A 24,210-nucleotide genomic window follows, 5' to 3' on the forward strand; every position below is an offset into this window, starting at 1 on the left:
CTATGTAGCCATGTTTGTGTTCCTGTTTGCCAAGCTGCTGCTTCTTCTGCTGCTCGAGCCATTCCCTCTGCCCATTTTCTCTTGTCTCCTCTAGCACTCTTTTTTACCTGTTTATTTGCAGCTTCATATCCTTGGGCTATTTTATTTTGTCGTCACCTCTTTGTGCTGTATTTAATATGGCTTTGAGGTCCTTTCTTTTTCTAATAAGTTGCCAGGTATTTTCACTTATTCACTCTTTCCGTTCTTCTTCTTGAAGATTTACTGCTGATTTTGATGTACGGCAAGTTTAATCGATTCCCATTGCTCTTCTACACTTATCTGCATGTTGTTTATGGTTTCTGCATTCAGTTTTATTCTATTACTCCATTCATTATGAGTTTCGCTATATTTCAATTATTGTATGTTGTATTTCTTGCGTCTGTTGAGTTGCTTATTGCTGTTTTTCGCCTTAATTTTTACTTTTATTTCCCTAATAGTAGGTTGTGGTCACTCCCTACATCGCTTATTCCTTACATCCAGTAAACTGCTTCTCCATTTGTTACTAATCAGAATGGTGGTCTATTTGATTTTCTGTTTTTTTATCAGGTGATACCCAGGTTATCTTGTGACACTTTTATGTGGAAATATCGTTCCTCCAATTAACATATTTTTTTATAAACTAAATTCTATAAGTTTTTCTCCATTTTTATTTCTTTCCCCCAATCCGTGTACTCCCATACTTGTTTCTGCCCCATTAATATTCTGACCTACTTTCGCATTCAAATCCCCTATAACTATGATAATATCTCCTTTATTTATCTTCCTCATAAGTTCATTTATTTCTTGATAAAACTTTTCTTTATCCTCTTCTTCACTTATTCTGTAGGTGCATAGCATTGCACGATGGTTACCATCCTTATAAGCGAGTGGAACTGGGCCACTATTATTCTATCTACACTGGATACCATTAAATTAGGCCTCTTTTGGCCTCCTTGCTTACAAGTATTCGGACTCCATTTCTTCTATCATTGGTTATGTCATTTCCTGAGAATAGTAGTACACTGCCATTTGATGTTGTCTTCTCTCCTTGTCCAGGCCATCGTATTTCAGATAAGCCCAATATATGTAAATTTAACTCTATTATTTTTTTTTTCTACTTGAGCCAGTCTGGACGCTTCGAGCATTGTCCTGATATTCCAGGCTCCAATTCTACAGCGGTTTTTGGGATGGAAAGTTTTTGTGGTTTGCTTCGTTTCAGTTTCTTTGATTTTAAGATTTAAGGTGAGCTAGTTATCAACTCTCTGCACCCAAGAGTCCGTTTCATCGTCTTCTTCTTCTGCTTCTTCTTCCTCTTCTGTTTCTTGCTTTTCTTTATCATTGTTTTCTTTTCGTTGCATTTCGTTCAAGTCTATTTTATGCATGTTGACTTTCTGTTAATTTTCCTTCTCATTTGTCCGTTTGCTTTGCTTAATCATCATCTTGGTTCCAGTTTCATGTCCTGCTGTTAGTTTTTTGCATTTCTATCTTTCTCCTTTATTTCTACTAGCTTGTGCTGCATGTGATCCCATTTTAGTTGTCGCATTTACATTCATTTTCTGATAACCCACTTTCACTATATTTCCTTTTTTCTTCTCTTCTCTAGCAACATCTCTCATATGTTTCTGGATTTTTTGTTCCTTCTTTGTAAGGTCTGCCTCTATGAATATGTTTTTCCCCCTTTACTTTGCTTTCTCTTTTAGTATCTTCACTTTGTCCCCCCATTCAGCCATTTCAACTAAGCATCTTTTATGGGCCTTCTTTATCTTGGTTTTCAGCATCAGTTCTTGTTTCATCATTTTTTCCATAGCTTTCTTAAGCATACTCTCATTTTCAGCATCCATGGCAATTCCAGTTATTAATAAGCTGTTCGAATTTTTTGTTTTTCTATTTTTTCAATTTTGTCTTCAGCTTCTTTGATTCTGCTATATAATGCTTTTTTCTCTTTATCCCATTTCGCCTTTACTTGGGTGATCACTTCCACCATAGTTCCCATTTCTTCTTTGCTTTTCTGTAGGTATCATTTTTTTCATGTCCTTTATACATATCCTCTCGAATTTCCTTAATATCATTTTTAATTTCTCGTTTTATTTCGGCCATATCCTCTTTAAACCTAGAATGACCAAGGAGGGTTAAAAAGTATCCACGACATTGCATTACATCCAATTCTCTAAATACTTTTGTTCCTAAAAATCTCAAATAATTAGTAGTTGTCGGCGTACTACTGCCCTATTAGATTGCATAATTAGCTTTTCTATAATTTAATTCATTTCCTCATACTTTTATAAAAACTTGACAGTGCACTATAAATAATCCCCTTGAATACCTTCAACACCATCCCAAAATGGAAAGGGACGATATCATTCATGTGTCAAATTAGCAAAATCTAAAAGAAAAACGGCCAAAAAGTGGGCAAAAACAACCATAGTTTGTTCAAAATGCAAGTATGTATGCGGTAAGCACAGCAAGAAGTCAAAAATATTACTGTATCCTACGATGATTCCAATTACACCGAAGCCGAAGACTGCGGGAAAATTATAAATTCGCATCTTTTAACTGTTCCATTAACGTCTAGGAATATTATAAAAGTGTTACTTTTAAATTAGTTTAAATAAAGAAACACGTTTTTGATTAGTTTATGTGTGGACATTTATTGACCCTCCTTGGTCTTCGCTGTTTCTACTAAGAGGTTAGTCCTGCGAGGGTTAAGAGATTTATTAAATTGGCGCAACATTTCCTTTATTTCTTCCATATTAATTTCGGTTTGGTTATGTGTTCTCTCTCCTTGGGGTGATCTAGCAATTATTTTACTTTTTTGAAATATATACATGTTGTTCCCCCGGAGATGTACTGTCGCCGGTTCTTTCCCTCTTGCTTCCCCTTGGTGTCTGGGGTTGGGTATTATTCATGTGTCAGAACTCTCAGATCATTTATTTGTATGTAAAGCGGGCACCTTTGAATTCACTCCGGTCTTCCGTCTTGAGCAGGTAGTTATTTTATTAGTCGAGTTCACTCCCGCGCGGTATTACAATAAAGGATGATTAAAGGATATTATTTGTCTGAAATTTAAACATTGTCGCCAAATAAAACTTTTAATAGTAATAAATATATTTTAATAACCTTCAACCTATATATTTCTACATATCCATATCTAAAATAGGGCAGTGATATAGATATTTTTTACAAATTATTTTTACTCTTTGACTAATTTGTTTTTTTAATATTATCTATTATATTCTTTCTTATGAAATAATTTCAACTCTTCCTTTTCGAAATATACATATTTATATTCTGTTCTTCCATCCGTTCCATTTTCGTAAATCTATTTCATTTTAGATTATTATTTTTTAAATATTTATGTCATATTTTTATCATTTTCCATTAATATTTTTATATAAATTTTTTTAGAATTTCTTAAAATAAAAATATTCACGAGTAACTACTCTTTTATTTTAGAAATTAAGATAAAGCTATTTGATGAAAAAATAATATCAAATAGGTTGTAAAAAAAGTAAGCGGGGCAGTTATAGCAATTTTATCTTTACTCTAATGTATGTATTCAATGAAACTTGTGACCAAATATTAACAAGAACATAACAATGAAACTTTAATTTCTTGAATTATCACAAAGTTGCATTTTTAAAGATCATCCGAATTAGAGATGTAGATCTGCAAGAACGTCCAAAAAGAAATATACTTTTAAACGTATGATTTGTCAACAGTGTCCAGATTTTAAGGCATAATAATTACTTATACTAATGACGGCTTAAAATCGACTAGGAGTGAATTCAAACATTACTTTTACGGAGTCAGGTAATATTCATATTTTGGGAGTGAACTCAACTCGTCCCTGTAAAGCCGGACCTGCGTCTGTTTATTGGGAGAAATTAACTGTTAACGCAAGGTATAAGGTCGCCAGTACCGGTCCAGCCATCAGATACCGGTCCAGCCGTCAGATACCGGCGGCCTTCTTTTGCATAGTTATTTTAATAAAAATAAAAAATAAAAATGTACTTACAGTTAATGATTTTTACATCTGCAATCACCCTTGCACTTTTTATAGCACTACTTAAATATATGTAGTTATTATTATTTATAGGTAGTCACTAAAAATGCCGTTAATTTTCACTTTCTTCTATGTCATTAAGGTATAATTAGGTTTTAATGGTAATAAAATAATTATATAGTATAAATAGTACTAGTAGTGCAGTCACTGAAGGTTTTGACCTCCTATTTCGTTGAACCTCCATCGATTTTCATGAAAATTGGTGAGTAGTTAGAGGATACTTCAAGGAACAAAGGTGACATGATGCCAACTTGCGCTTTTACCCTGGGAGTGGATGCCACCCCTTCTCGGGGATTAAAATTATTTCATTAAAAATAATAGCACAAATCGATAGAGGGACAAATTCTACGCAAAATTTGTTATATAAAGTTATTAATATAAATTAATACTTTTTGAGTTATAAAGATCAAAGATTTTATTTTTTCGTAAAAAATGCATGTTTTAAAGCTGTTATTCACGTATAACTCAAAAACTATAAGCTTTTGCAAAAAAGTTATTATTACCAAAATTAAAGACAATAAAAAACTGAATACAACTAATATTTAAAGAACTACACTAATGTTAAATCAAAGTGAGTTATGGGTAATTGAAAGTATATTTTTTTCGACGAGTGCGCAAATCTAAGTATTCAAGCTTAATAACGGGAAAACGATGCAGTTTATAAAATATACCTGCAAAACACTTGTCAAAGTGCTTTGGAATACCTATCAAATGAGTGCCAGAAGAAGTTAATATCATTAAAATTAAGCAAGTTATGATGAAAATAAAAGAACCCTTTCGATTTTTTTGAAAAAAGTGAAAAATAAAACATACGCTATTTCCACAAATATTAAAATTTATAGAAATCCTTACAAGAATTTCTTTATATTAGCATAAATAATAATTTCAACAATTTTGACCGGTTTAGAATGCATATTTTTGAAAAAAGTATATAATTTTAAAAAATCAGAATTTTTCAAATTATCGTAAGTTTTATTTTCTTCTAATAATAACTCCAAAAATACTCAATATAAGAAAAAAATTACATATAACCAAATTTTTGTTTTTTTGAATCAAATATTTTACCTTTTTTACTATTTCTGTACGGTACAAAATAACCGAGAGGTAGAAACGTTTAAAGCTCAAATTTTGTTGCGAGAACCATGTAACCGGGGCCATTTAACCTTTTATTTTTTAAAAAAGTAAGGGGTTTAAAAGATTAAATTCAACGTAGTTTAAAAGCGCTTAGTTTTAGATTTCAAATAGTTTTAAGGTGAATCTAATATCTCAAAATTAACGGAGTTTTGAATTAACTTTTGAACAATTTTTGGAGCATAAATTTTAATGCTATCAACTTGTTCGGGGCTCATTTGGTAGATATTTTTAAATACTTTGATAAATGTTTAATAAGTTTATGTTATAAAATCAATTGAATACTTAGATTTGGGTAGTCGCCGAAAGAAATATGCATTCAATTACCTATAACTCAATTTTAGTTAAAACTAAAAGGTTTTTCTGGTAAGGAATTTATTTAATGTTTTATTAGCTTCAATTTTGGTAATTATAACTTTAAAAAAAAAAAACTTATAGTTTTTGAGTTATTTATAAAAAATCGGTTAAAAACATGCATTTTTCTCACGAAAAATTAAAATTTTTAATCTTTAATAACTCAAAAAGTTTTGATTTATTTCAATAACTTTATATAACAACTTTTGCTTAGAGTTATTCCCTCTAACGAATTACGAGGTTATTTTTAATAAAATAATTTTCACCCCCGAGAAGGGGTGGCATCGTGGCATCCACCCCCAGGGTAAAAGCGCAAGTTGGCACCATGTCATCTTTGTGCCTTGAGATATCCTCTAACCGCTCACCAATTTTCTTCATGCAAATCGATGAACATTCAACGAAATCGGAGGTAATAGCTCATATCGACCTTCAGTGACTGCACTATAGCACATACAAATTGTTTTTACACCCAACCGTCCTCGATCAAGTCTGAACGACGCGCGACGGCTCCGTTTTCTTAATTATGTTTCAACATAATTATGTTTTCCACCTTTTGCGTTATTTGGCTGGTTATTAGCGTTCTCATCATTGTATAAATCAAGTGTAACGCCAATAATGAAATATGAGGTAAAATAAGAGCCTGTGCCGGTATAGCAAAAAAAAACACTTAGAATATTATTCAAAAACGAGAACCTTTAGTATTAATTGTTGTGAAATAATTCTAAAAACAGAAATAAATAATAGAATTCGTAATAAGAATTACGGTCATAATTAAAAACACATAGTGATAAAATTTTGAACGTTTTTACTACAAAATTAAATTGCTATTGTGATAAGTTATAAAAGTTTTATATTAACAAAAAATAGTAGTTAAACTGTAAGTCTAAAATAGTCCAGGCACTCTCGAATCATAGTGTGAGGTAGGTGTGCGAAATATAGAAAAGACTAGTACATTGTGTTGTGTACCTAGTAGGAAAAGCTTAACATTGCTCGACGCATATTTACAGATGCTAGCGTGTGTAGACACCAGGGTGTTGAAATCGGTTAGGGTTTGGAAAACAGTACATTTACAGATGCTAGCTAGTCCAGAAAGCCACTGCGCATCCGCTAGGAAAAATATTCCGATTCGGATTTTTTGCACAATCTCACTCAAAAAGGACCCCTTTTAACAAATTTGCATGTTGCCAGGACCAAAAGTGGGTTAAAAATTTTTTAAACTTTTTGTTTTTTTTCCTAAAATTATTTTTTTTGCAAGGAACGAACTTTTTTTTAGGTTTTTTGGATCATTGTAAACAGAAAATGTCTTTAGTGACATTTCTCTAAAGTTGGCTTTTGACATATATATAAGCGATTAAAAATTGGAAAATTGCGAAATTGGCCATTTTAACCCTCAAAAACTATGTGAAAAACTGAAAATTTGAATGTTGCCAATGTAGGTATATATTCTTTAAACATCGATTGATGAAATCCCGAGGAGTTTTTTGCAATACAATATTCAAAACTCCTTTGTGTTTTAATTGCTAATTAAGCGTGCGCGACACTATTTTCCACCGACAGTATGGTGCAAATGAAAGGAATAAATTCGTTATTTCGTAAACCGGCGACTTTATGGAAAAATCCCGAAACAGGTCGATTTTTGTTTTAAAGTTATGATATTGTCGCATATATGGTATACTAGTGACGTCATCCATCTGGGCGTGATGGCATAATCGATGATTTTTTTTAAATAAGAGTAGGAGTCGTGTGCTAGCTCATTTGAAAGGTTCTTCAATTCTCTATTCAGTAATATAATAATCTATATAATTATTTATACAGGGTGTCCTTCTACTTCTTTTTTTGTCAAATAATTTAATTTAATACCATTTTTTTGGACACCCTGTATAAATAATTATGTAAGTGTTTACATTACTAGTGATGTGAGTCGAGAATATTTCCAAGCGAATATTCGCGAACATTGGAAAGTTTCCGAGAATATTCCGCCTATAAAAAATGGAAATATTCTCCTGACTGCGAAGGTTCCCGGAAACTTTCAATGGAAAATTCTTGAGAATATTTCCTAGAACTTTGGAGAATATTTCCGAGAACTCTCCATAATATTTCCGAGAACTTTCCATAATATTTCAGAGAACTTTTGAGAATATTTCCAAGAGCCTTTTGGACATAAGAGTCAGTGGCATGACGTGTGACGTGAATTTACGTGGAACTAGTGCTATTTAATTCACACGACCGGTAACCTACACCACTGCCAATTGTTTTTAGTTTCTTTTCGTGGTTGAATGATTTGTTGATTTTAATTTAAATTTAATTGAAAATTAAAATATTAGCTTCATTATTTGTATAATAAAAATGTAACTAGTTCCCAAATATCTCTTGCCCGATTTAATACAATCCAGCTTCAAACCTACAATAAGGTTATATCATTAAAACTTCCTGTAAAAACTAGGTAGGGTTCAATCATTAACTGTATAAATAGCCTTATTGCGTCTAAAAGTGCTTTACAAATGCTTATGGTCATAGAGGGAGAACATTAAAAATGTTCACGGAATATTAAACGAAACTGTCTGGATGAAATATTTTGGATAAAGTTGCAAAAAGTAGCAGTTGTGCTAACACCAATTGTGAAATGGATTACTTTATTGGAAGGCAATATGTTTAAAATATCCCAGGTTGTCGAGACATTTAAGGATATAGAAAATATTTTTTTGCACGATTGATCATTTTTGACTGTTTACCGTGACAGATTTTACGTCAGTAGGTGACATTTACTAGCAACTCGACGGTAAGTAATCCAACTCAACGGTAAGTACTCCAACTCGACGGTAAGCAATTCACTTACCGTCGAGTTAAAAAATCTCTTAATTTTAATTTATTTTTTGAAAGAATAAAGAAAACTAACCAATTATTTATTAATATTGAAACTTATGGTACAATTTGTTAAATTATTTAATGAAATCCCACTTGTTTGGGCTGTGGTTTCACTTCTAACAGAAACTCCTGCAGAATCGAATACATTAGTAGTATTACTAGTATTGCACAATATTTTTTTGGCAAAATCTATTTTATTTTGAAGAGAATCTTCTACATAGCTTTCTGCCACTGTCGATGAACGCCAACCTCCATGACGCTTTAATCCGAGGACATCAACACCTTTATTAGTCAAAAGCGTTGCTGATGTCCTCCTGAACGAATGGCCAGTATAGTTCTCGGGATTAGGTAAATTTAAGAATTTGGTAATTTGAGAAGGCCAGCCCCCGATTGTCCCTTTCCCTATTACTTGAGCACAACAATTTCCTTTGGCGCATCTTAAGAACAAATGATTTGATTTTACTTGTAATGGACGAAGTTTTATATACTTTTGGTAGGTATTTTGATAACGGATTTTGGATTTTTCGGGAATAATTGCGGAACACCCTTCTTCCCAAGCCCGTTCCATTTCTTCAAATTCACTTTCGCTCATATTTTAATTTATAATAATCAAAATTGTACTTAAAATTATTGACGACTAAATAAAAACTCAATTCTCCATTGTTGTTATGCACCATAGTTACTACCTAACAACCAAAGTATCTTTCTTGATAAAATGAATGAAACTAGTCAATATGACGAAAATGTTTAATTTTATAATTTATAATGGTGTCAATCGTGCAAAAAACGTTATAAGCATGTCGAACGTTAAGGGTAACCGATCTCAGACAATAATTGGAGTCGTCGCTCCGCTCCTCCTGCAAACAATTGTCTTCGATCGGTATAAAACCCTTACCGTTTTCCATACTTAATATACTATTACCGAAAATATTCCATTACTTCCAATTAGTAAGTCTGAGGAAACGAATGCTTATCTAAATTAGAAAAAAGAAAATATCTTTTTTATTTTAAAATATTTTTAAATAAAATAACTTTTTTATTTTTAATTATAATGACTAATAACAAATCTTCAGAGTATTTTTTAAATTAAGTTAATTAAATTTTAAATAAGGACGGAAGTTTGGATGTTTAATTTTTAACAGATTTTTTTCTGTAGTCGGAATACTACAACAATGAATAAAGATAACTACTGATTTGTATGGTTTATTATAAGAATTTAAATAAAAATACAATATTTCCATAAGTTTCAGAAAGTTTCCAATATTCCCAGAAAGTTTCCGAAAAATTTCCGGCGTTTGAATCTTTCCGGAAATTTTACATCACTATACATTACTAAATAGAGAATTGAAGAACATTTCAAATGAGCTACCACACGACCCCTATTTTCGTTTAAAAAAATTTTAGACTTAATCTTTTCTAATTGTAACGAGTTGAGTGTTGTAAATGCTGCTGATTTAATTTTTCCTAACTCCCTTAACCACAATGGTGTAACATTTGATGTTAATATAATAAATTACAGTGATCCTTTAAAGTACGCAGAGTCATATTATGATTTTAAAAACGGTGATTATATTGGTATGAACTTTTTCTTGTCGGAAATAAATTGGGATTCACTAAAGGCTTTGAATATTGAAGACGCTGTGTCTAAATTTTACGATATTGTCAATCATGCAATAAATCCTTATGTTCCTAAAAAAGTATGTAAGACAAGTACATTTCCAATTTGGTTTAGCCCGGAGTTAAAACGACTAATAATAGAAAAGAAAAAATATCATAAAAAGTATAAGATGTTCAACAATTATGATGATTTTATTATTTTTCATAACTTACGATCTGAATGTAGTACACTGAGTAAAGATTGTTATAATTTATATGTTAGAGATTCTGAATTTAGAATTAATAATGACCCAGGCACTTTTTGGAAATATATAGACAGTCGCAAAAAAAATTATGATGTACCTTGCCATTTATATTTAGGAGATGATCAAAGTAGTTCTGGGGAGGAAGCTGTGAATTTATTTGCCAAATTTTTTTCTACAGTGTTCACTGACCATAATACTACCCCCCCACAATATCAATTTGAAACTGCTGGTAACATGAGTTCATGCTCTTTTAACATAAATACTATTTTTGAGAGTATTCACAATTTGGCTCCTAAACTAAATTTTGGCCCTGATGGCATTCCTAACTATCTATTAAAACAATGTATTTGTACTATATCTAAGCCATTGTGTATACTCTTTAATAAATCTTTCCAAGAAGGGGTTTTCCCTGATTGCTGGAAACGAAGTTACGTAAAACCTATATTTAAATCTGGTTCAAAGTCAAATGTGGAAAACTACAGAGCAGTTTGTACTATATCAGCAATTCCAAAATTATTAGATTATTTAGTTACTAAGCAGCTTACTTGTGAATTCAGCAGTATTCTGGTGAATGAACAACACGGTTTTTTTACAGGGTAAATCTACAGTAACTAATTTACTTCTTTATCAGAATGACATTGTCATTGCTTTGGAGAACAAATTACAAGTAGATTCCATCTATACTGATTTTTCTAAAGCATTCGATAAGGTCAATCATAATATCTTACTTGCAAAACTTACAGCATACGGTGTTTCTGGAAGTCTCTTTGATTGGATGCAAAGTTACCTGACTAATCGAAGTTTAAGTGTAAAAATAGGATGTTTTCTTTCTAATGCTTTTACAGCTACATCTGGAGTACCGCAAGGTTCCCATTGTGGCCCCCTTCTATTTAATCTGTTCTTGAATGATGTTCACGCTATTTTTAAGGAAGTTAACTTTTTAATGTTTTCTGATGATGTTAAAATATATAAGACTGTCAATAATGAGGATAACATTTTTCAGCTTCAGTCACAAGTAAATGATTTTTATGAGTGGTGTGGTAGAAATGATATGGAACTTAATATTAATAAATGCTTTTTAATAACTTTTGCTAGATCCCATTCGCCTATTCACCATCAATATTTTATTAATAATACTCCTGTCACACGTGTGAACGAAATTCGGGATTTGGGTATAATATTTGATTGTAAATTAACATTTTACTCTCACATTGACCATACTGTTTCGAAAGCATTTAAGATGTTGGGTTTTGTATTGCGTTCATCAAAAGATTTGTCAATTCACACAATAAAAATCTTATATTGCAGTATCGTGAGATCAATTATTGAATATGGTTCTATTATCTGGTCACCTAGTTATGCATATCAAATCCTAAATATTGAAAAGGTTCAAAACAAATTTTTACGTTTCGCAGCTTTTAAGATGGGTTTAACAGTTAGAAATTATACTTATGATAATATATTAAAGAGATTAAATTTACAAACTCTTGAACGCAGAAGAGTCATGTTGGATATTTGTTGTCTTCGCAAAATTATCTCTGGTGTTATTAACTCCGAAGAATTGATAAGTCTTGTATACTTTAATATACCTGCTAGATTGACACGAAATCCACAAATATTCAAGGAACAACGACATGCTACAAATTATGGTCAATATGCACCATTTAGTAGATTGGCCCTGTATGGAAACAAGTTTAGTCATGTAATAGATCTGTTTGGTTCTTCAGTTTCCTCTATTAAACAAGAACTCGGGCGTCTTGAATTTTGAATTTAAAAAATTAAATAGATTTAACTGTTATAGTTAATTCAGTTGTTTTCATCATTTACAAATAATTTATATTCTTTTTTATTTTTTATGTTTGTGTTTTATAGTTGTAGTTTTACATGTATCTAAATTTTATATTTTCATTATTATGACAAAAGCTCTGCTTTATTGTATTTTGTATGTATTGGGTTTATCCCGTTAATAAATAAATAAATAAAATTATCGATTACGTCATCTCGCCCAGACGGATGACGTCACTAGTATACCATATATGCCACAATATGATAACTTAAAAATAAAAATCGCCCTGTTTCGGGTGTTTTCACTAGTAATACCACTAGAGGTCAAATTATTTCCGGAAATTTTTTTGAGATCATGAATATTTTGAAAATTTCCCGAGTCGCAGACGAGGGAAAATTTCTAAAAATATTCATGATCAAAAAAAAATTTCCGGATATTAATTTGACTTCGCGTGGTATTCGGTAAGAAAATTCCACACCAAATTTGCATTTGAAAATCCAAAGCTGCATGAACAGATTAATAGCGCGCCATAGCTTTGTCAGCAATTTATTTAGGCTTTCAAATTCGTAATTTCTACTCATTGTAGTTGCATGGGAATACCATTTCAAGATAGAAAATAGTATATTCTTCAATTTTACATAAGTTTTGAGTAACTACAAGTGATAGAAAATGAATCAAAACTAAATTATGTAAACAAATAAAAACCAGTCTGTCAAAAATGTTCTGTTATTGTAAACGTCAAAAAATTTCCACTATAATTCGCTGTTGGGTACCCCACGAGCAAAAAATTTCCGATAAAATACCTCCGTTGCCATGGTGATCTGTCAAAATAACGTATTTTGATTGGTTCAAAATTACAGGTGTGGAATTTTCCTTAAAGTCGCCGGTTTACGAAATAACGAATTTATTCTTTTCATTTGCACCATACTCATACTTAGTTCAGAGAAATAAGGAAAAAAAATAGCCTGTTGGTGACACAACCCCCTCCAGGCCGAAACCAAATTTTTTGAGTAATATGGACATCTATAATAATAACCTATATATTTCCTGCAGCCGATTTTGATGATATACATAGTTATAAACAAATGAAGATCAAAAAACGGTAAATTTTCGCTTTTTTCGTCTATTACTAAGAAAATAGTCATTTTAAACAAATTTGAGAGTAATAAACTCATAAACGGTATAAAAAACTTCAATACGGCGTTTGCTTAATATGTCTATCCTTATTGGTTGCTTAGAAAATTGCAAAATAAATCATACATTTTGAGTTTTTATAAATATTTATAACTTATGTAAAAATTAACTTAGAACCTTCTTATTACACGGAATTCTGAGACTTATGGTGCTTAATTCATACCCTAAATCTCGAAGAAATTGGTCAAATAGTTTAAAAGTTATTTAATTTGTTTATCCCAAATTTATTTTTTTGCAACACTGTAAGTCAGAAGATGATGAAGCTACAGTAATACTTTGGATAGTTTATGGAAGAAGGAAATTTACAGTATTAATTTAATTAAAAAAAATACAAAAAATAATTATAAATATTACAAAATTATTTTGCAAAAACATATGAATTAAATAAATGGGGGGGCTAATTTTGTCCCTAATTCTCCTAGGACAGTTGTTTTTCTTTCTAAATGTGTATAAAAATTCAATCTTTCTAAATATGAAAAAATAATTTTTCTACAGGTAACGGTTAAAAAGTTATTCTAATTGTTTATAAGTAAGCAAAAAATCGACATTTTCTTCAAAATAATTTTACACTGTTTAAAATTATTTTTTGTCATTTATTTTTAATAATGGTAATAGTATAAATGTTCTTCTTTCATAAATTGTCCGAAGTATGATTGTAGCCTCATAATTTTTTGACTTGTAGTGTTGCAAAAAAAATGAATTTGGGATAAACAAATTAAATAACTTTTAAACTATTTGACCAATTGCTTTGAAATTTAAAATATAATTTAAGTACAAGAAGTATCAGCATTCCGTGTAATAAGAAGGTTCTAAGTTAATTTTTACATAAGTTATGAATATTTTTAAAAACTCAAAATTTATGATTTATTTTGCAATTTTCTAAGCAACCAATAAGGATGGACATATTTAGCGAACGCCATATTGAAGTTTTTTTATAGGATTTATGAGTTTCTTACACTCAAATTTGTTGAAAGTGCTTAACTTTTTGGTAATAGACGAAAAAAGCGAAAATTTAGCGTTTTTTGATCTTCATTTGTTTATAACTATGTATATCATCAAAATCGTCTGCAGGAAACATATAGGTTAATAATATAGATGTCCATACTACTCAAAAAATTTGGTTTCGGCCTGGAGGGGGATGTGTCGCGAGAAAAATCTTATTTCTCTGGACTAACTGTATACACTTGCAACTTTGCAACGGTGGAAAATAGTGTCGCGCACGCGTGATTAGAAATTAAAAAACAAAGGAGTTTTGAATACTGTATTGCAAAAAACTCTTCGGGATTTCATCAATCGATGTTTAAAGAATAGCTACCTACCTTGGCAACATTCAAATTTTAAGTTTTCACATAGTTTCTGAAGGTTAAAAATGGCCGATTTCGCAATTTTTCAATTTTTAATCGCTTATATGTCAAAACCTATAAACTTTAGAGAAAAGACCTTTTCTGTTTGGAATGATCCATGCAAAAAAAATAATTTTAGGAAAAAAACAAAAAAAAAAACGTTTAAAAAATTTTTTACCCACTTTTGGTCCTGGCAACATGCAAATTTGTTAAAAGCTTTTTGAGTAAGATTGTGCAAAAATCCGAATCCGAATATTTTTTCTAGCGGATGCGTAGTGGCTTTGTGGACTAAGCGTGTGTAGACACTAGGGTGTTGAAATCGGTTAGGGTTTGGAAAAACAGTACATTTACAGATGCTAGCGTGTGTAGACACCAGGGTGTTGAAATAAGTTAGGGTTTGGAAAAACACTAGTGCCCAGGGTACCTACTGTTTGCCTTTTCTGGTGAAGTTTCCTGAAAATTCGTTAAAAAATTAGTCAAAAATCATTCCTCGTGAGTTTTTGGGGTTACTAACGACGAATATGACATCGGAAGTGATCTCCGGAGTACCTCGTGCCCAGGATACCTACTGTTTACCTCGTCTTGTGGAGTTTTCTCGGCAAATTCATTAAACAATTAGTCAAAAATCATTACTCAAGTGTTTTTGGAGTCTGTATGGAGTTACCTATGTGCGGCAGATTCGTGCAAATATAAGAATTATTGTGCATTTAATGGTAGAAGCATATAATTTGGACCACGTATACTACACATATAAAGGTTCAAATTCAGATATGAGGCTGTCTCAGTTTTTGTTCTTTTTACAAAAATGGTGGGCATTCAAAATGGCGACTATACATATGTGACTAATAGCACGATAACTTTTGAGCGAAACGTCAGATTTCAACCAAATTTAGTATATAGGTTCTTTCTTTTTTTGATGAATAATATCGAGGTCTTGAAGCGGAGGGATCGGTTTACGAAAAGTTGTGTTTTTACTGTTTTTTTTATGTAAAAATATGTTGTTTCTTTTTCAGTTCTTTCAACCTGTATATATAAATTTTTTAAAAAGGTAATAACGCCATTGAAAAGTGTGTAAAAATATTTTTTAGGAAATGTTTTGAACTTTTTAGTTATGTTAATTATCATTTAATAAATGCATAACGTATATTCACATGTACCTATGGGCGGCAGATTAATTTTGAATGACCAGCATTTTTGTAAAAGACAAAATCTGAGATACCCTCATATCTAAATTTAAATCTGTGTATGTGTAGTATGTTTGGTCCAAATTATATGCTTTTTCCAAATGCTTCTCGTCCAAATTATATGCTTCTATATTATTATTTGCACGAATCTGCCGCACATGGGTACCTACATATGAAGATACGTTATGCATTTATTAAATGGTAATTAATATACCTAAAGTGTTCAAAATATTTTATACTCTTTTCAATGGCGGTATTACCTTTTTGAAAAATTTATATATACAGAGTGAAAAAATTAAAAAAGGAACAACATATTTTTACATAAAAAAAAACAGTAAAAACACAACTTCTGGTAAATCGATTCTTTCCGTTCAAGACCACGATCTTATTCATCAAAAAGAACCTATATACCAAATTTGGTTGAAATGTGACGTCTCGTCCAAAAGTTATCGTGCTATGAGTCACATATGTGTAGTCGCCATTTTTAATGCCCATTTTTGTAAAAGAAACAGAAAACTCAGATGGCCTCATATCTAACTTTGAATCTTTATATGTGAAGTATATGTGGTCCAAGTTATATGCTTCTACCATTAAATGCACAATAATTCTTATAATATTATTTGCACGAATCTGTCGCACATGGGTACCTACATGTGAAGATACGTTATGCATTTATTAAATGGTAATTAATATAACTAGAGAGTTCAAAATATTTCATAAAAAATATTTTACACTCTTTTCAATGGCGGTATTACCTTTTTGAAAAATTTATATATACAGGGCGAAAGAATCGAAAAAGCAACAACATATTTTTACACAAAAAAAAACAGTAAAAATACAACTTCTGGTAAACCGATTCTTCCGGTTCAAGACCTCGATCTTATTCATCAAAAAAAGAACCTATATACCAAATTTAGTTGAAATCTGACGTCTCGTCCAAAAGTTATCGTGCTATTAGTCACATATGTATAGTCGCCATATTGAATGGCCATTTTTGTAAAAGGAGCAGAAAACTGTGAACGGATTAGCTCAAAAATTTAAACTTTATCACTTCAAAAGCTCATAAATAGCTCGTAATTCTGCCGCAAAGATCGATTCAATATCCAATATCTATTTTTATGTAGTGGGGGGCTGACTCAGCTCCCCCACTAAAATATGAAATTCATGCTCATTGTAACGAGCTCAAAAGTTTTAATTCGCGGAATATGAAAGCTCATAAATAGCTCATAAATCAGCGCTATTTGTTTTTAAATTTTTGCAAGGGGGGGGGGCAGCTCAACACGGGTGCCAACTTCTGAATATGGAAAGGACACATAAAGAAAAAATAAGTACTGTTTTTTAATGGCCCCAAATATATTTTTCCCAAAAAATAATTAGAAAACTAATGGGACTAGAAAACTAATAGAAAACACTCTAGAGAGAAATCCTAAAAATTGCACATATTCTACACCGTTGGTCTGCATATTACTGCTGGAAATCTCGGGTTCAAACAGCCGACAACGGATACATAAATAACTTTTCGCTCATTTGTGCGTAAAATTTTATTTCTAATTTTCGCATGTTGAAAAATATCTCTAACGGACTGATTTGAAATTAATCACAAACAGCTGAATATGCATGTTGTATTTTGGCATGCACACAAATAGTCCTGTCGCCAGGGGGGGTACAACGGCCTCGTTAATTCAGATGGACTTACTCAAGTTTTTTTTATGTATTTTGACCCGTAGAACACGAATTTTTTGGGTAACAGTTGATCCGGATGTCGATAAGATTGTTATAGACCAAGAACTTGAGGAATCAAATAACAGCGATTTTTGGCAAAACAAAACAATATTTTGTATTTTTTGGGCCATTTTAAGTAAAAAATATTTCTACAAGTTTTTTCGTAGGATGCACAGTTTTCGAGATAAACGCGGTTGAACTTTAAAAAAATCGAAAAATTGCAATTTTTGAACCCGAATAACTTTTGATTAAAAAATAAAATAGCAAGTCTGCTTACCGCATTTGAAAGTTTAAGTCAAATTATATCGGTTTTGATTATTTGCATTGGTAAAAATTTATTTTTTTATTGTTTAACAAAGCTATAAACACGTAGGGTTTCCCGTGCTTTTACATGCGTTTTAACGCATGTAACGTAGAAATAGTCTTGATTGCACTAGTACCTATTCTACCTACTCGTTCGATTTTAAATGAGAAATCATAGAAACATCACTCACGCACTAGTTGTTTGTAGCTTTGTTTAGCAATAACACAATAAATTTTTAGCAATGCAAATAATCAAAACCGACATAATTTGACTTGAACTTTCAAAGGCGCTAAGCAGAATTGCTATTTTATTTTTTAATCAAAAGTTATTCGGGTTTAAAAATTGCAGTTTTTCGATTTTTTGAAAGTTCAACCGCGTTTATCTCGAAAACTGTGCATCCTACTAAAAAACTTGTAGAAATATTTTTTGCTTAAAATGACCCAAAAAATACAAAATATTGTTTTGTTTTGCCAAAAATCGCTGTTATTTGATTCCTCAAGTTCTTGGTCTATAACAATCTTATCGACATCCGGATCAACTGTTACCCAAAAAATTCGTGTTCTACGGGTCAAAATACATAAAAAAAATTTGGGTAAGTCCATCTGAATTAACGAGGCCGTTGTACCCCCCCTGGCGACAGGACTAAAATTAGTAGCATTAATTTTTTTATCAATATTAACGTTAGATTCAGTGGACTTGCGTAATATTGAAATTTGTAAAATTTTATCTAATTTTCCCAAGTTCCCGACTTTAAGATTCCTAATTTGAACAGCTATACTTATATAGCTTAAGCCTATATTTTTTTGGAGATTTGAGGAAAGAATTGAGAGATTTTGACAAGGAATTAAAGACATTATACTTTGGACGATGTACTTTACCATTGGAACAAAACTTATATAAAAATAATGTTTAAATATTTCGTGTGCTACAAATTTTGTTAAGGGGATGGGTACGTATTTTCGGCAGCAATGCTATTTAAATGGGGATTCATTTTTTCGAATCCTGAGAAAACTAATAAATATTTTTAAAAATTTAAACGCAGAATGAAAGATTACGTTTTTACCGAGGGCCAAAAGTCCCTGAAATCTTCTATAATGTTTATTTTAATAAGTTACAGGGGTGAAAAACTAAGAGAACATGTAGTGTGATTTTTAGTTTCAAATATCTCATTCAAAAAAAGCTATTTATTTATTCTAAGGGAATTTCGGCCCTTGATAATAATTTATTCTTTCATTCTGCGTTTAAATTTATTAAAAATATTTATAGTGCAGTCACTGAAGGTTTTCACCTCCGATTTCGTTGAACCTCCATCGATTTGCATGAAAATTGGTGAGTAATTAGAGGATACCTCAAGGAACAAAGGTGACATGATGCCAACTTGCGCTTTTACTCTGGGGGTGGATGCCACCCCTTCTCGGGGGTAAAAATTATTTTATTAAAAATAATACCATAAGTCGATAGAGGGACAAATTATAAGCAAAATTTGTTATATAAAGTTATTAAAATAAATCAACACTTTTTGAGTTATTAAAGACCAAAAATTTTATTTTTTCATAAAAAAATTCATGTTTTAAATCGGTTTTTCACGTATACATCAAAAACTATAAGCTTTTACAAAAAAGTTATTATTACTGAAATTGAAGATAATAAAATACTGAATACATTCCTTACATAAACAACTAAACTTATGTTAGTTCAAAGTGAGTTATTGGCAATTGAATGTGTATATTTTTCGAGGAGTACTCAAATCTAAGTATTCAAGCTTAAATAACGGGAAAACGATGCAATATATAAAATATTCCTGTTAAACATTTGTCAAAGTACTTCGGAATATCTATCAAATGAGCTTCAGAACAAGGTAATAGCGTCAAAATTAAGCAAGTTATAATGAAAATAAAAGAACCGTCTCGAATTTTTTAGGAAAAAGTGAAAAATAAAACATACGCCATTTCCACAAAAATTAAAATTTATAGTAATCCTTACAAGAGCTTCTTTATATTAGCATAAGTAATGTTTTTGATAATTTTGACCGGTTTAGAGTGCATATTTTTGAAAAAAAGATGTAATTTAAAAAAATCATAATTTTTAAAATTATTGTAATTCTCATATTCTTTTGATAATAATTCCAAAAATACTTAATATACGTAAAAAATTGTATATAACCAAATTTTAGTTTTTTCTGTGCTAAATATTTGACCTCTTCTACTATTTCTATAGGGTAAAAAATACCCGAGATAGAAACGTTTAAATCTTAAATTTTGTTGTGGGAACCATGCAACCGGAGATATTTAACCTTTTATTTTTAAAAAAGTAAGGGGTTTAAAAGATTAGGTTCAACGTAATTAAATAGCACTTATAATTAGCTTTCAAACAGTTTTTAGATGAACCTGATATCATAAACACGAACGGAGTTATTAAAAAAAAGCAATAACATTTTTTGGAAAAATTTTTAAAAGATAAATTTTGAAAAAATTTTGGAGCATAAATTTTAACGCTATCAACATATTCGGGGGCTCATTTAATAGATATTTTTAAGTACTTTGCAAATGTTAAGTAAGTTTATGTTATAAAATGCATCAATTTCCCGTTATCTCAGCTTGAATACTTAAGAGTTTTTTACTCGCCGAAAAAAATATACATTCAATTACCTATAACTCACTTTTAGTTAACACTAAGAGGTTTTTCTAGTAAGGGGTTTATTTCATTTTTTATTAGCTTCAATTTTAATAATAATAACTGTTTTGTAAAAACTTACACTTTTTGAGTTATTGATGAAAAATTGGTTAAAAACATGCATTTTTCTCAAGAAAAATTAAAATCTTTGATCTTTAATAACTCAAAAAGTTTTGATTTATTTTAATAACTTTATATAACAAATTTTGCTTGAAATTTGTCCCTCTATCGAATTATGGGGTTATTTTTAATAAAATTGTTTTCACCCCCGAGAAGGGGTGGCATCCACCCCTAGGGTAAAAGCGCAAGTTGACACCATGTCACCTTTGTTCCTTGAGATATCCTCTAACCACTCACCAATTTTCATGCAAATCGATGGAGGTTCAACGAAATCGGAGGTAATAGCTGATATCCACCTTCAGTGACTCCACTATTATTAGTTTTTTCACGATTCGAAAAAAATTGACAACATGTCCGTGGTGATATTTTTCAAATCGAACATTCGCTATTTTTGCCATACAACGCACTGAGTCAAATAGAATATAATGACAAGACAGTGACAGTTTTAAATATTTGACATGGCATCGGGAATATTTTGAGTTGTTGATTAAATAATATTGATAGTGTTTTTGATAAATAATTGATTTAAGACGTGAACTTAATAAAAAGTTATTTATTGTTTATTATTTATGGAAGATCCAAGCAGATAATACATCAGGATATATTCTGTGTTCCAAGTATTTTGTTGTTAAAGATGTTCAAAATTGTAAGCGTTCCATAGTAACAATATATTATTAAAAAATCACTTTAACAATTTTTCTCTTTTCTTGAATGAGTATTAGTTTTTGTTGTACATATAAATTATTACAATCACTGAATACAGAGTTAGTGAAAACATTATCACATCTACTAACTGAATTAATAATTTGCCAATTATACAGATAACAGTTATCCAAAAACATTCGAAAGCCATCTCTTTAAAGTTAATGATGACATTATCAAGTAGATTGACATTCTAGTAATGTTTACATATCCATACCAGTGTGTTTTACACATAATTTACCGTGTAAAGACAGAAAAAGTAGGGATAGCCGTAAAATATTTTGCGAATTATGTACCGATGGCCTTAAATGAAAAATATGTAATATTCTATTTATTTCCTGCCCTTTTTAATTTTTCTGATAAGCTTTTTACACATCGTATACATATTATCGTAGATATTGCTGTTCTCTTCACTTACCATATTTTGAATGCTTCAGGATCTTTTTGATGTTTTGTTGTTTGCCCTCTTCGATCTTATGGAATTTCTTATTTATGAATAACAATGATTAATCACATTTTATGCAAAATCTTCTATAAAGGACACAGACTTTAAAGCCAATTTTATAGAAACCAGAAAAACTAGATCTAGATATTAGACTATCTAGATAGTAGTAGACTAACATTAATTACCTGGGGTTCCTATATCTTCCTCTTTTTATGGTATCTATCGATTACGGAAGTTAGACACTAACATGGCTAATTGACTTTGTTGATTGCTACCCTAAAACCTCCGGTGGTAGTCTAGTTAAACCATATTCGTAGATTGCGAAGCCAGTATATTCTTCTTCTTCCTGGACCTCTTTTTCACGCAACTTAACTTGAAGTAGGTAATATAATTTTTCATTACGCATTATATATGACCAGCTATTCTAGTTTTCTATGTTTTATGTTTCGGATTAGTTCGCGCTCTTTATCCATTCTGTGTAGAACTTGTTTGTCGATAACTTTATGTTACCAAAAAATCCTCACCATACATATATAGCACCACACTTCAAATGCTTCGAGTCTCATTAGTAATGTTTCAGTTAAGGTCCATGACTCCACTCCATATAGAAGAACGGAGAATACGTAGCATTTTAGTAAACTAACTTTTATTTGCAATTTTATAACGTTACTCTTAAATATTATTTTCATTTTGAGGAAAGCTAATCTTGCCTTCTCGATTTTTATCTTAATTTGAACCGAGTATTTCACTGTTAGTGGACCCAAATAGCAAAAGTTAGTGATTTGTGATATTGGTTCTTGGTTAATTAATAATTGTGCCGATGTTATCATATTATTGTATGTCTTTTTTATGTTTAATTCAAGCCCTGCATTTATGTGCTTTATAGATCTGACTAAGGCCTTCGATTGTGTAAGATTGGAATATGTGCTAAGATTGCTAAAGGACAAAAATCAGCCCAACAAGATGATAAGGATAATTAAAGACATTAATACGAAGAACAAAACCAGAATAAAAGTCGAGAATGAACTAACATCGGAAGTAGAAATCAACTCGGAAGTCAGACAAGAGGATAGCTTTTTAATTTAGTAATGAACAAAATCATAGAAAATATTAAAGGTACTGGAAAACGATATAAGATGGCAGAAAAACAAATAAAAATCCTCTGTTATGCTGACGACGCAATCTTAATCTCCGATAACGAGGATAACCTACAGCGAATGGCACAAATTTTCAATACAGTGGCGAAGAACTACAACATGAAAATATCAACAGCTAAGACAAAATCCCTGGTAGTGTCAAGGGAACCCATGAGATGCAAATTAGTAATTAACAACGAACTAATTGAAGAAGTCTCGAGATTCCAGTATTTGGGAGTCTAAATATATATTTATGGAAATGTTAAAGAGAGCGCCCGAAAGCAAGCAAATAAAGCCAATTACGTGTCAGGATGTCTGAGGGATGTCATCTGGAGAAACAAAGATATAAGGCTGGAAGAGAAAGTACGCATATACAAATCATGTGTAAGACCTGATACTGAGAACATCCGAAATGAGAACGTTGAGGTCAATAGCTGGGAAAGCACTGAGAGACAGAATACCGAACGACAGAATAAGAGATCTCTGCAACATACAAGATATAGTACGGTGGGGAAGACAGAGACGACGAGAGTGGAATCAGCATGTGACGAGAATGGACAGCGAGAGAATAGCCCGTGTAGCCAGGGATTCGAATCCAACAGGCAAGAGACCAATAGGAAGGCCCTTTAAAAGGTGGCGAGATAGCTGGCAGTCAACATCACAGCTACGAATACAAGCTCAAAATTGGTGAAGAACAGGCCAAGAGGCCTAATATAAGAAGAAGAAGAAAAAGAAGAAGAAAAAAAAGAAGAAGAAGAAGAAGAATTCAAGCCCAAACCTTCTACTTATTTTGCTAACCCGAAAACAAGCATCTGTGACCTTCCAGACTGTCTGCAAAATGACATTGTGATCAGCGTATCTTATTTTGTGCAATCGTTTTTAGTTTATAAGTAACCCCTTTTCCGTATCAGCTAGTGCTATAATTGGGCAGTATACATCCCTGTAGCACACCTCTTGTAATTTTTATCTCGTCTGTTAAAATGATCTCCAACTAGAGTGTACTTTGCACTTTTTATATAATATTTTATGTATACGTATACTTATTAAGAGTTAGTCTTGACATTTTTTCGCATTGGGTTTACTAGGCATTATTATGAAAGTTGATCTAAGCCATAGTTGGGGTATTTTTCGTTTTTGGTACTTTTTACTGCGTATTTGTTAATAATTTTTAGAAAATCTGGGTAGAAGTCGTGTACCTATTCCTGCGGTTTTTCCCTTCTTAATGGTATATAGCAGCTTCTACCTCCGCTTAGAGAATTTCACTTGATCCGGTATCGTCATTTCTAGTCTGTACGATAGTGATACTCC

General features: G+C 31.3%; 2 protein-coding genes across 2 annotated transcripts in view; one reads left to right on the plus strand and one right to left on the minus strand.

Annotated features, from left to right (window-relative positions):
- The window catches only part of LOC114330333 (regucalcin), a 69,248-nt gene extending 65,123 nt beyond the window's left edge, over positions 1 to 4,125 (minus strand). The window contains exon 1 of the mRNA XM_028279656.2: positions 4,034 to 4,125. The gene's annotated coding sequence lies outside the window, so the exon portion shown is untranslated. The remainder of the gene's footprint in view (positions 1 to 4,033) is intronic.
- The window catches only part of LOC126881494 (uncharacterized), a 76,959-nt gene that overhangs the window by 2,698 nt on the left and 50,051 nt on the right, over positions 1 to 24,210 (plus strand). The gene's annotated exons all lie outside the window — the stretch shown is intronic.

The sequence above is a fragment of the Diabrotica virgifera genome, chromosome 3 (assembly GCF_917563875.1).
Source record: "Diabrotica virgifera virgifera chromosome 3, PGI_DIABVI_V3a".
NCBI lineage: Eukaryota > Metazoa > Arthropoda > Insecta > Coleoptera > Chrysomelidae > Diabrotica > Diabrotica virgifera.